The 12,093-nt window shown below is 41.3% G+C and overlaps 1 long non-coding RNA gene across 1 annotated transcript; it reads left to right on the forward strand.

Annotated features, from left to right (window-relative positions):
* The first annotated feature begins 914 nt into the window (after positions 1-914).
* LOC142407850 (uncharacterized) lies at positions 915-10,865 on the forward strand. The gene is made up of 3 exons (XR_012775077.1): positions 915-1,015; positions 8,736-8,914; positions 10,793-10,865. It is a non-coding gene; the product is annotated as an uncharacterized LOC142407850 (long non-coding RNA).
* The last annotated feature ends 1,228 nt before the right edge of the window (positions 10,866-12,093 follow it).

Consider the following 12,093-nt stretch of genomic DNA (forward strand, 5'->3'; position numbering starts at 1 on the left):
TGTTGGGAAGAAAAAGGAGGCCAGATCTTGGTGGGCACTGTGGAGTTGACAGCATTCATCTTTTAACAAAGTCAAGCATATGCTGCTTTGAGTGCAGCATCTTTGCATGCTCAATGACGTGTTTAATGTCACCTTTCCCACTGTAAATCATCCCTGAGTAAATCCACAAGGGAGAGTGGTACTAGGAATTAAGCAGGAGAGAAATAAAATTCATGACCATGTGGTTCTATCTCAGGGAATTTGGTACGTATTGACAAGAGAGATTCACACCTGACGGGGCCGAGAGCTAATTTGTAGTAAGGCTGTTTATCTTCTGCCTGAAAGGAATGCTTTTTCATATTTAATGTGCATTTTCCTCATCTCTGTGTGTGTATATGTTTATGATTTAATGTGGCTAAGGGTACATCTGGTTTTGCTGTTTGGCAAAAATGTAGTTTCAAATTTCAGGCTAATTCAAAATTCTGTTCTTTTCCTATGAAAAAGTAAAGGAGGCGCCGTTTGGTCTTCAAAAACCGGATTTGGTGTTTTCATTGCACAGGGCACTGCCTTAGCTAGGGAGCATTTGATCTGTTCTTGCAATATTTGTTTACAGTTTTGAAATGAGAAATGAAAAAAATGCAACAGTATTACCATGCTAAACCAATACGGTAAATGACCAAACTGATCTTTTGTACTATTTGTCTTCCAACATTCCAGGTGGAAATAATCCAGTACCTTTATATGTTGATTTATTACAGTGTGGAGTAAAAAAAAAATAGAGAGAAGCAATAGGGGAAAAAAAGGAAAAAGAGGGATGAACTAAAAAAGTAAGAATTACATTTAAAGACAATAATCTCTCAAAACATTACCTTCTGCTTTCGAAAGGCACCAGGAAGCTGGTAAGGGGAGTCCCAGTTCTGCCTCCTCCACAGCCACTGCGATGTCCGTACAGAGGTGCAGCCACTCAGGTGATGACAGGGCGACAGCAACCAGTGCCCTCACAACAATTAGCAGCATGACAACGGTGATGACGCTGGTAGGTAAAATTTTCCAATACTTAAAAAGCTGACAGTTCCCACAATGACAAATGCACTAATGGTTCAAAGTGAATTTTCTTTCCATAAAACCGCTCCTTTGATGCCTTCACCTAATTCCTCAGGTGCATTGTCCCTTGTCCATCTGTTCCTTTTTTCCATCTCCCTGATTCCATCTCTAAATACTGACCATAATAATTTTCGTTTCTTTTTCTTCCCTGGGTACTTACTCTTGTGCACAGATTCATAGAATCACAGAATGGTTTGGGTTGGAAGGGACCTTAAAGATCATCTAGTTCCAACCCCCTTGCCATGGGCAGGGACACCTTCCACTAGACCAGGTTGCTCAAAGCCCCGTGCAACCCGGCCTTGAACACTTCCAGGGATGGGGCATCCACAACTTCTCTGGGCAACCTGTTCCGGTGCCTCACCACCCTCACAGTGAGAAGTTCTTCCTTATAGCTAATCTAAATCTGCCCTCTTTCAGTTTAAAGCCATTACCTCCTGTCCTATCGCTACGTGCCCTTGTAAAAAGTCCCTCTCCAGCTTCCTTGTAGGCTCCTTTTAGGTACTGGAAGGCTGCTATAAGGTCTCCTTTATAGCAGCCTTCTCTTCTCCAAGCTGAACAACCCCAACTCTCTCAGCCTGGCTTCATAGGAGAGGTGCTCCAGCCCTCGGATCATCTTCATGGCCCTCCTCTGGACTCGCTCCAACAGGTCCATGCCCTTCTTATGTTGGGGGCCCCAGAGCTGGGCGCAGTACTCCAGGTGGGGTCTCACCAGAGCAGAGCAGAAGGGGAGAATCACCTCCCTCAACCCTCTGGTCACACTTCTTTTGATGCAGCCAGTTTTGAGGAAGTACCTCAAAATCTTCGTTTTCTGCCTGATTGCTTTTGAGAAGGGGTGATAGCTAATGGGATCTGGCTACCATTTGTCTTAAAAACACCAACATGTAATATATTGCTTCTAAATATAAAATTTTCTTTCCCCTTCCATTTCTGGAGATCTTTCCTTAGTGCCAACCGCATTTTTTCAGAGATCAATGACCCACCTTTTTACTAAATTTTTTTCTTTCCAGTAGGGAATATAATAACTTATATAATAACTTCCATCAGTAGGTGCAGGAAGGTGAGAAGTGTGCAGGGCTTTCAGGGTACTACACCTTTTTCCTTACCTACAGACACTCAAATTTATGAGGTCCAAAGTCTTTCTTTTATGTCTTCTGAACTGGAACTGAGGGAAGTAGACATCTGACCAAACTGAGACCAAAAATCCTGCTCAGATAGCCTCCTGCTTGTGCATGCTAGCATCCCCATACACACTGCCTGTTTCACTTATTGCTCTAGCAGTTTTGATAGCGGTATAATCATGACTTCCTGAAGTTGCTTTTATAAGCTGCGTCTGTACCTATTTCCCCAGCACTAGGTGTATGTGCTAGCACCCATACGTCAGCGTGCACCTCAGAATCACAGAATCACAGAATCGTATAGGTTGGAAAAGACCTTTAAGATCATCGAGTCCAACCATAAACCTAACACTGCCAAGACCACCACTACACCATGTCCCTAAACACCTCATCCAAACGTCCTTTAAATACCTCCAGGGATGGCGACTCAACCACTTCCCTGGGCAGCCCCTTCCAATGCTTGACAACCCTTTCAGTGAAGTAAAATTTCCTAATATCCGGTCTAAACCTCCCCTGGTGCAACTTGAGGCCATTTCCTCTCATCCTATCATTTGTTACTTGGGAGAAGAGACTGACCCCCACCTCTCTACAGCCTCCTTTCAGGTAGTTGTAGAGAGAGATAAGGTCTCCCCTCAGCCTCCTTTTCTCCAGCCTCCTTCTCCTGGCTAGGGTAGGTGCCTGTACATGGAGCCTGTGCCTGTGTTTTGTCTGCATGTGCTTTGGAGTACCGAGCAGAATAAGTGGCTCAGAAAAATCTGATTGACACCAGTAGTTTTAAGCTCATGCATGTCTAGCTACTTGTTCAATTTGTTTAGTCCAGTGGTCTCCTTTATTAGAAGCCTTAGGGTTTTTCTTTTGATTTGGCAGGATGATTATAATGAGAGCTCCTTAGTGCTACTACACCAGGGTATCTGCCCACTTGCTCTCAGCTTCTGCTGTATAGCTTGTGATTAATGTAAAACAGTCAGATGCCCTTCAGATCAGTCGAATTTGGGGATTCTATTATAAACACAAAAAGCGTGCTGACCGCACAAAGCCCTTGGTGGTACCAATTAAAGACAGCGTCATTCAGAGTTGGCACTTCTCATGCCGCTGTTTTTTTTTTTTTTCTTTTTCTTTTTTCTTTGCGCGGCAAATCTTTTCCGTGGCAGTGGTGGCCCCTCTACCACCGTGCACCTGTGCCATGCTCCAGCCCCAAGGCATCACTTCCTTGCGTAGTGGGGAAACACCTTGCTTTCCACTCTTACTGCCCAATTTCTGCACCCCTTAGTTAGCCCTCCATCTGGGCAGACATGAGCAATGGGATTTGGGTACAATATCTCTTCCTGTCATCATGCAGGGATGGGGAGTATTGCCTGGACTGCCCCTAGCAGAAAGCCCCGTGGTGTCCCTTCCCCGCTGGTGCAGTGGCTCCAGGCTGCCACCACAGATCATTTGACGAATTTCACGGTAAGACCCCAGCTTATCAACATTATCTTTTTATTCCAGTCAGTATTCCAAGTATTCCTTGAATGTCACAAGTGAAGAGCTGGATTATTCACAAAGTGTCCAGTGTTAAATCCTATTTACATGCAAAAGTTGTGCCAGCTTACCCTGAGGTTAAAGCGGTGCAAACCCCTTCTGTGAGGACTCTTCTAAACTAATGAGAATGACCTCCCATAATTTCTTTAATTAAAGAACAACAACAACCTAAATCAAGATAAAACATGCTTCATATTAAATAAGGTTGGCCAAGCAAATGGTTTTGCATTGCTTGAAACGCTGACTACACTTTTTGCGCTGCCTGAATTACGCGAGTGCTTTGGGCAGAGCAAATCTCAGCTCTGGTTTCTGACTTCTGGTTGAGCAGCTGCAGCAGTGGGGGACCGTTACACCTGCCCCCACCAAAGTCAACAAAGGTTTTGCCTCTGCCTGTGCGGTAGCCAAGGTCTCTCTCCAACATACACGTTTTGTGTGAAATCCCATGTATTGCTTTCGATATCTCACAAATTCATATAAAGTGTCTGGATCGAAACAAAGCGTTATTTTTCATGAAAGTTACTGCCTCTCCTGCTTCGTGTTTGTCAGAAAGGAATAAAATGACACCATACAAGAGCAGAGAGAAAAATCCTGTATTTCTGAAATTTTATCTTCCAGAGTCGGGCTTTTTCTTGCATAAGGCTCTCCATAAATCTGGGATCTTGTAACTTTGATCTATTCACCCTCTGTCTACAACGTATATTCCAATCACGCTTCTTACTTAATGGACTATAAGGAATTGAGGAACCCTTGCGTAAGAAAAACAACAGTACTGGTTTCTTATTTCTCTGCTCATTTCTTGAAAAAGAAATGACCTTTAAAAGCTACTTAGATGACACTTTCAGTTGTGAAGGCAATGGCTAGCCTCCTTCTTTTCGTTGCTGATTCAGGAAACCGCTGAGAACAGAAGTAGCGTTGTTTCCCATCCAACATCAACAATCTCATCACAAATCTTGCGACGGTCTAAGATCATCTTGTTTATCTCAAGATACCCCCTTCTAATCCAGCTGTTTTCTAAGTCTGTCCTGAGAGATGATTATTCAGCTGCTTTTCACAGACCCAAACCCTTCACTTGCTGAAAGCACCCGTTCAGGTAGGGGTTGGTGTCTCCCCACAGGACTCTGCCCATCAGTGCTCAGACCCTCCTGGAAGGGGCTCTGTGCCCAGCGAAGCCAACCAGAAAAGTTGCCCCCTGAGGCTTTGGGACATCAGTGGTGTTCACTGTGTCTGTATCTGACTGTAACAAGACCCTTATGAACAAAATCACTGTGATTAATCCTAGCAGAAAATGTGGGCAAAACTGGAATGTGATTTTCTTCTCAATCAATGTGATGGAGCTCCCACCAATCTTTTAATAATGTTTTATTCATGGATGAAAAGATACTAGGGTCCCCATATATTACAGCCATTCATGTTTAGACCTGTAAATGAACCCAAAAATAATCGTAATATTTTGTTGCCTGCTACATGTAAAGTATACACGCAGCTTACTAGTTTATAAATTAAAGATAAACTGCATTTAATCCCATTAAGCATTAAAACGTAAGCAAACAAATTGACTAACAAAATACAGCAGGATGGCAGAAAAAGAAAATAAGCTCAGAAAATAATTGGTTCTAAGGAAGTTAATGAAAGTTTGTAGTATGCTTTTTATATGAATAGAGTTCAGAAGAGATTATTTTTTTGAAGTGTTACTCACAAATCTCCCGTATCCACAATAGATCTTTTGTTAACGGTACCTGCACATTTATTGTGTATGACAGCCTAATAAAATGAAGTCATTTTAATAAACATTGTATCAGAATATCCTATCTTCTGTGTGGCAATGCGAATTTCCACTACTGAAGGAAACATTTAACATTCTCACCATTTTAATACTTTTAATAAATATTTGCAATTCCTGTGATAACGCATAATGGCAGAAAAATGCATTGCCTCCAAAATTTATGTGGCTGCTGGCAGGCGGCCATTTTCCAATTTTCTGTCTCGCTAATATACATTTATTATGTATTTCTAAGGGCTTTTTTTTTTTTCAGTATTTGGCTTGCCATAAAATTGCTATTTCTTTTACAAGAGAAAGCGCTCGTGACGAAGAAATTCCAATTTCAACCTAAAACTGACAAATGGACATCTGCTGGCCAAGCCAGAGCAGAAAAGCATTTGCCCGACGTAGCTCTCCGTTTGATCCCTTCCCATCAGCCGAAGCCACAATATGTTTAGATCAGAGACTCATATTCCAAACTGATAACGAGAATCAGTTCTCGCTTAGTAATATTTTCTGAAGTGTGACATTGCATTGCATCATGTTACGCATGACATGACATGAAATAACATAACGTTACATGATGGGTTATGACATAGGGAAGCCAGATGCAAGTTAATATTATGCATTACATTTTTTTTTTTTCTAAATTGTAGAATCAGAGTGTATGATGAGCTGTGAGTGGTCTTTTCTATGCTGGCTTTATACAACAGCCATCGTTATAGTATCTGAGCATCCACCAGCAGATAATTAAGCCTGTATTGACAGCTGAAATCCTTGAATCTTTCAATAAGCACATATCGCTCTCTATATTTAAGTAGTAGTATACATTTGAAGAGCAAGGGAGCAGTCACTCTCTAAGTAGGAAGCAGAAGCAGACAGGCAGTAAGAAGTGGTAAAACTAGTAAAACGATATATACTTATCCTCTAAATTGAAGGAAGCTGATTTTGTAAAACTCTTTATTGCATTCATAACAAAGCAGGGGCTATCCTATATCACAGTGCATGTGCTTCTTGAAGAGCCTTTCCGGTAGCAAATGATGTTCGGAGAGCACGATTTGTTATCAGAGAGCTATTTACGATGGCCAAGATAGAAGGGCACTGAATAAATATCTATAGCTCTCAGGAACTGAAACACGATGGTGCAATAGATGGAAAGAAATATCTCAAATACGCAGAGGAACAGAACCTCCCTACCAAAGGTGACTGCAAATTCAATAGCTTTTTCTTGGGGTTTTTTTTTTCAAAGTTGTGAAGCAACAGGATAATCCAAATTAATAATATGCTGTAATGGAAAGGAAAAGATTGCTGTGTGCCTAAGCAGGAAGTGGTATGTTGGGGGTTTTTTTCTTATGTGCATGAGAGGGATTTTTTATTAATAAGAACTGAATAAAACAAGACCAACTAGGAGGCCTTTTCAGACTTCCCTGCCAATGAAACCTGGGGCAGATTAGTATTATTACTTTTTACCATTGCTCACAGGTAAAGCATGGGCATGTAGCCACTAGTAGACTCCGATTCTCTTGAGAGGACCCGATATATGCAGCATTGTGAAAATGAAACTTGGGCTACTTACACGTTATTAGTGTTGTGAACACCTTCCCTTGCCCCCACCCTCTGACTGAATTAAATTTTCTCTGTGATGCACGCTAAAAAAATATAGGGATAGTATGAAGAAGTAATTGCACAAAACACCAATGTGCCCTGTGGTCAGATTTTCAGAAGTGCTGAGCACCTGCTGTTTCCAACAACTTCACAAGAAAATACGTATATAGTGCCCTGGCAACAGGAAGGTACTGTTTTGGGGCCCGCTAGCCAAAGCCCTGCTGGTGTCTTGGTGCCCTGGAAATCATTTCTCCGACAGGATACAGCGCAGCTTATTGACCATGTGGGTGACGTGTAGAAATTAAAGATTGATGGCTGACTTGCAATGAATTAGGAGTTAAAGGTACAGAGTGTTTTTCTTATCTATAATTTATATTTATCTGCTGTCAGACTACATTCCACTTATCCTGGCCCTGTTCCAAGAATGCATTAGCATTACTGCAATTAGCGTGAGAAAAATTAGGTTTCTTCAACCTGTATTTCAGTAGGACTTGAGGACCTCTGCAGCAGGTGACAGGACTTCTTGCCAAGATGCACAAATAGATGGACCATTATTAAGGCTGATTTCTGATGCTGATTTGGGCTCTTCCTCTTCTCCATCTATTATTTTTCTTTGATTAAACTAATTCCTGGAAGGATAAATACAGTCTCCCTAGCAAAGGAGAAAGACTGTCCTGTATCTGAGCTCGCAACATCAGAAGTAGATTTGCCTCATCAGATATTGTTAAATAGGCTCAAAAAGGACTTCTTGGAAGTGACAAAAATATGGTTCATTTTGGCACCTTCCATGCACTTCCTAACACCAGGGAGCACAATCCTGCCTCGCTGCACTTGCACCCTGTGCAGTAGAAGAGGTGTGAGCGAGGAACACGGTGCGTGGCCGCAGCAGTGACCGCTAAGTCTTTCTGCAAAGGATCACTGCACCTTCAGCGCCCGGTTTGGAAAAAAGGGGCCAATCCCCACCAATTTGGGTTTTTTACCTGGTGCAGGCCTTACAGATAAATATCTTGATGTCATTGGCAGGTGTAGACAGGCTGGCATTTGCTGAACCTACATCGGCTCAGTGAAGCTTGGCAAGTTCAATTAGGTGAGGGTATAAAAAAAGAACAGGCCCGTTTGCGTTGATGAAAGCAAGGCGTAACTGCTGCGGCTAAAAACTCGGATTTTTCACTGTCGTGCCCAACAGAGTGTCTTTGCTCAGGAAAAGTTGCAATGCGTGTTAGATTACTAGTTGGCATTTGACTGTAATTCATAGAGCAATAAAGGCTACAGAGGGTCTAGTTAGGGAAAATGCAGCTGAGCAGTAGGTAATGGCTGCTGGGGCGCACGGGCTGTGTTTAAGTTAATCCACTGCCACTTTTCTTTATCTTGGTCAGACACCGCATTCATGTTTTCACCAAAGCAGCAAAGTGACTTTTCATCACGCAAACTACTGCTGCTTCATGGCCTGGGAAGCCCTCAAAGAGGGTGGTGAGAGGGGGTCTTTCTCTTTCCCTGAACTAAAAAAGGACAAAGCTACAAAGAGGTAACTGAGAAATAGGACTGGCTACTGTACAAGAGGTTAAATCTCTAATTTGCTGGGGAATTACGGGCAAGTTGCTTCATTGTCTGCATTTTTGTTTTTCCCTTTACATGACCTATGCTGGCCCCAGTTCAGGAAAGAATCGCTATTTGGAAAAGCGCTTACTGGACTTAACGTGAATGTTTCAGTGCTTTCCTGAACCAGTCCTGGAGATACTGCAGCGCTGGATATGTAGAAGACAAAGGCAGATTTTTCCCTGATGATCGTGGGCTTATGCCAGGACTAAAATTGCAGTTTGGAAGTGATCAGGTAGAAATTTTCTGGTTTTGTTTTGTTTTGGTTTGGTTTTTTTTAAATTGAAAATTAATTATGTCTAATTCTTTTTCATGAAAAGCATCTATCTATTTTCAAACTTATTCAGCTGAAAAGTATGAGAATTGGGTGCAAACTTTTCAATTGTCCACTAGAACTTCTCAGCTGTCTGAAAAATTCTGGCAGTCTTGAGTATCTGTCCAAAAAGATAATAATTTTTAATATATAGTATTATATAATTATGTAAACTACCTTATACATACTTATACATGTTTATTGTGTATATAATTTATATAATAGACAATTGATAAAATTTATTAATAAACATTTGTATAAATTACTTCTTATAGGGTGATGCTGTGACATTATTATATAATACAAATAGTATTATATAATTATCTAGAAATATATAATTAGTATTAGGGATTCAGGAGAAAAACATGTCATGATTTTTCTTTACAATGGACAATATTCAATATTGGGTGAACAGACAAAGGCCCCTTCTAACCCCTCCTCCTGCCGCTTAAGTCAGTGGCAAAGTGCAGCTCAGACATTGGCTCATGAATTCTCTGTTACTAAATGGTAGACTTTTCTCCGTACTTTTTTTTGGCTAGTTGCGTTCTTCTTCCTGAATTTGCAGCCGTGCTGCCTTTTTAGAACTGCTTTGCGGACTTGCTCTCATGTAATATTTTGTTGTGATTAATCCGTCCCACACTAGAGAAATGTCTGTGTTTTGTTTCCATTTTTTTGATTAAGTGGAGGATACGTCATTAAGTTTTTGCGTTGCTCACGTCCAATGCAAGTTGATAAGAACCAGATATTTGAAGAAATGGAGAAAAGTCGATTAAAGACTTCCTGTCCCCTCATGGCTAGCTTTCTCTTAGATGAGATGAAGAATTTGTGAGCAGACACAAGCAGGTGATATAATCATTCCTCTACCAGTAAGCTAACTGTATCAGTGGTCTGAATCTTAGCATCTTTTGATAATGATTTCCTTGGGAGAAGAATTCGCATATACGTATTTCTTACTCTGCTGCATACATGCTGTTTCCTTAGCAATGGACTGTGGATTATGGTCCAGCCCTGCTGAGTCGAAGTATAATAATTCGCTCAGACTTTTTTTTTTGGTGGGGTGCACTTGTATTTTCGAATCAGGATGCTCTCTGAAAGGGGGGGCACCGTCAGTTGTAATCTCACAGCGCAAAGGTTGCCTCAGATATGAACGGCAGGTAGATGAATGGGAAACACAGTTTTTTTAACATTGTTAAAAAAACCCCGATAAACTGCACTTTGCACAAATGATGCACTTGAGCAGTGAACCTGGTCATCACGCAGAGATTCAAACTTGTGCTGATGCTGCATCAAAGCACCCCGACCCTTTTGAACCTCAGCCCTCAAACCTGCAGGGGAGCGTGTGCGTTCTCCCCAGCAGCGAGTGCGTTGCTGCCAATTTCATCCATGTCAGTGAGTTTAGTTTGCTTGCAAAAGATTTCTCGGAAGTAACTTTTCATTACAAAGGGTGGCCGTTAAAAAAAAAGAAAAGAAACAAAACCCCACAAAAACAAGCAAAGAAAAACACCTGACAAGAGGGAAAGCTGTGGCACTTCTCCATGAATCTTCTTAAACTCCTACATTTTATAATTATTTAATGCGATAGCTTGTAGGACTAGACAGCAGCAGATGACTGCAACAACTTTAAAGAACAGCTTTTTTCTGTTACTTCTTTTACAGTGTGGCCCAATAGTCTTCCTAACAGATATCGCTTGCACAGTGTCATCATTTCTCTTAGGATAATCAGTATAGCCTGGTAATAATGCATAGCAACATACAATTAAAAATTAATAGTGAAATGATTACATTATTCTCTTCTAGCAGAAAAACCCTCCACCTTACAAGAAAGGCCTTTAAAGCACTTTGGCTGTTTTCCAAAATAGCTAATTAATACTCCACCTAGCACTACTTCTGTGAAGCAGACATGCTATTGCCAGGCAGGAATTGCTAACTGTCCGTCGAGGAACTGGGCGGGTGGCACGGAAGGCTCTGCTCGGCGTCCCTCTGCGCTCGGCAGTGCCAGTCGGACCACGCCAGGAAAACCTGCTCAAATGGCAACAGCACGGCAAGTCAGTCTTTTATATTATTGGAATAATCCATGACATTCCAAACTGAGAGGCAATGCGTTGGGCAGTCTAGAGAGAGTAGATTTGCTTTCCTCCACGCTGAAACAAAGGCTTTGCAATGTTACACATATTATTCTGATCACAAAAGTGTCTTGCATTAGGGCTTTCAGTGTGAGATAATTGACCTTGACATTGCTTTCAGCTAAGGGCACATAACTCTTATCGCAGTGACTTATCTTGAAGAAAAGCATGCAACTGCAAAGAATATTTACTTACTATCTTCGCTTTTTTTTTTTAAATTCTTGAAAACTGTGCACTGCAAGGACAAGTAGGCAGAAGTGTAGTGAGGGATGGAAGGTATTTTATGTGGATGAACACATGAAGAGGTGATTATGTATTGCTAAAAGTCTAATCCTTGGATAAACTACAGTTTGCTATTAATTCTTTGGACTTGCTTAGCTGCTGCTTAACATTTCCGTGACTTAACAATTATATTCTTGAGCTAAGAGTAACTTTTTGACAAAATGTGTAGGGATTAGAAACATTGATAATTATATTAATTAATATTAATGGCAGTGACAATATTTGTAGTCATATGACAAACACAAGGAAAGCAGGGCTTTAATTTTATCAATTAATTCTCTTTCTAATTGCTTTCACTATTCAATTGTCAGAATGTGTTCCACTTGCAACAAGGAATGTGTTAAGCAGGAAACGCAGACCAAAATTAAGGGGAGAGAGAGACGTGTATTTGTACATGGTATCGTCTGTTATCCAGAAACGTATTTAGCCTTGTCTGTGGGCTTTGCATTTTCTCCTATCTGTCTATTTATTATAAAAGCCAGTCATCTGGAGTGATGGCATCAGTCTCAGTTGAGATGGGTTAGTAGGTAGAGAGGCAGTCAGAAGCAGAAAACGCCACTTATTGAAGAGCTCTCCAAATTATCAAACGTCCTTCCTCCCGCGCCTTCCCATAGGTGCAGGATGAGCACAGGACAGCAAGACAAGTAGACCTTGGAAAGAGAGCACAGGGTGTATATCTATACCGACTACTCAGAT

The sequence above is a fragment of the Mycteria americana genome, chromosome 3 (genome assembly GCF_035582795.1).
Source record: "Mycteria americana isolate JAX WOST 10 ecotype Jacksonville Zoo and Gardens chromosome 3, USCA_MyAme_1.0, whole genome shotgun sequence".
NCBI classification, from domain to species: Eukaryota; Metazoa; Chordata; class Aves; order Ciconiiformes; family Ciconiidae; genus Mycteria; species Mycteria americana.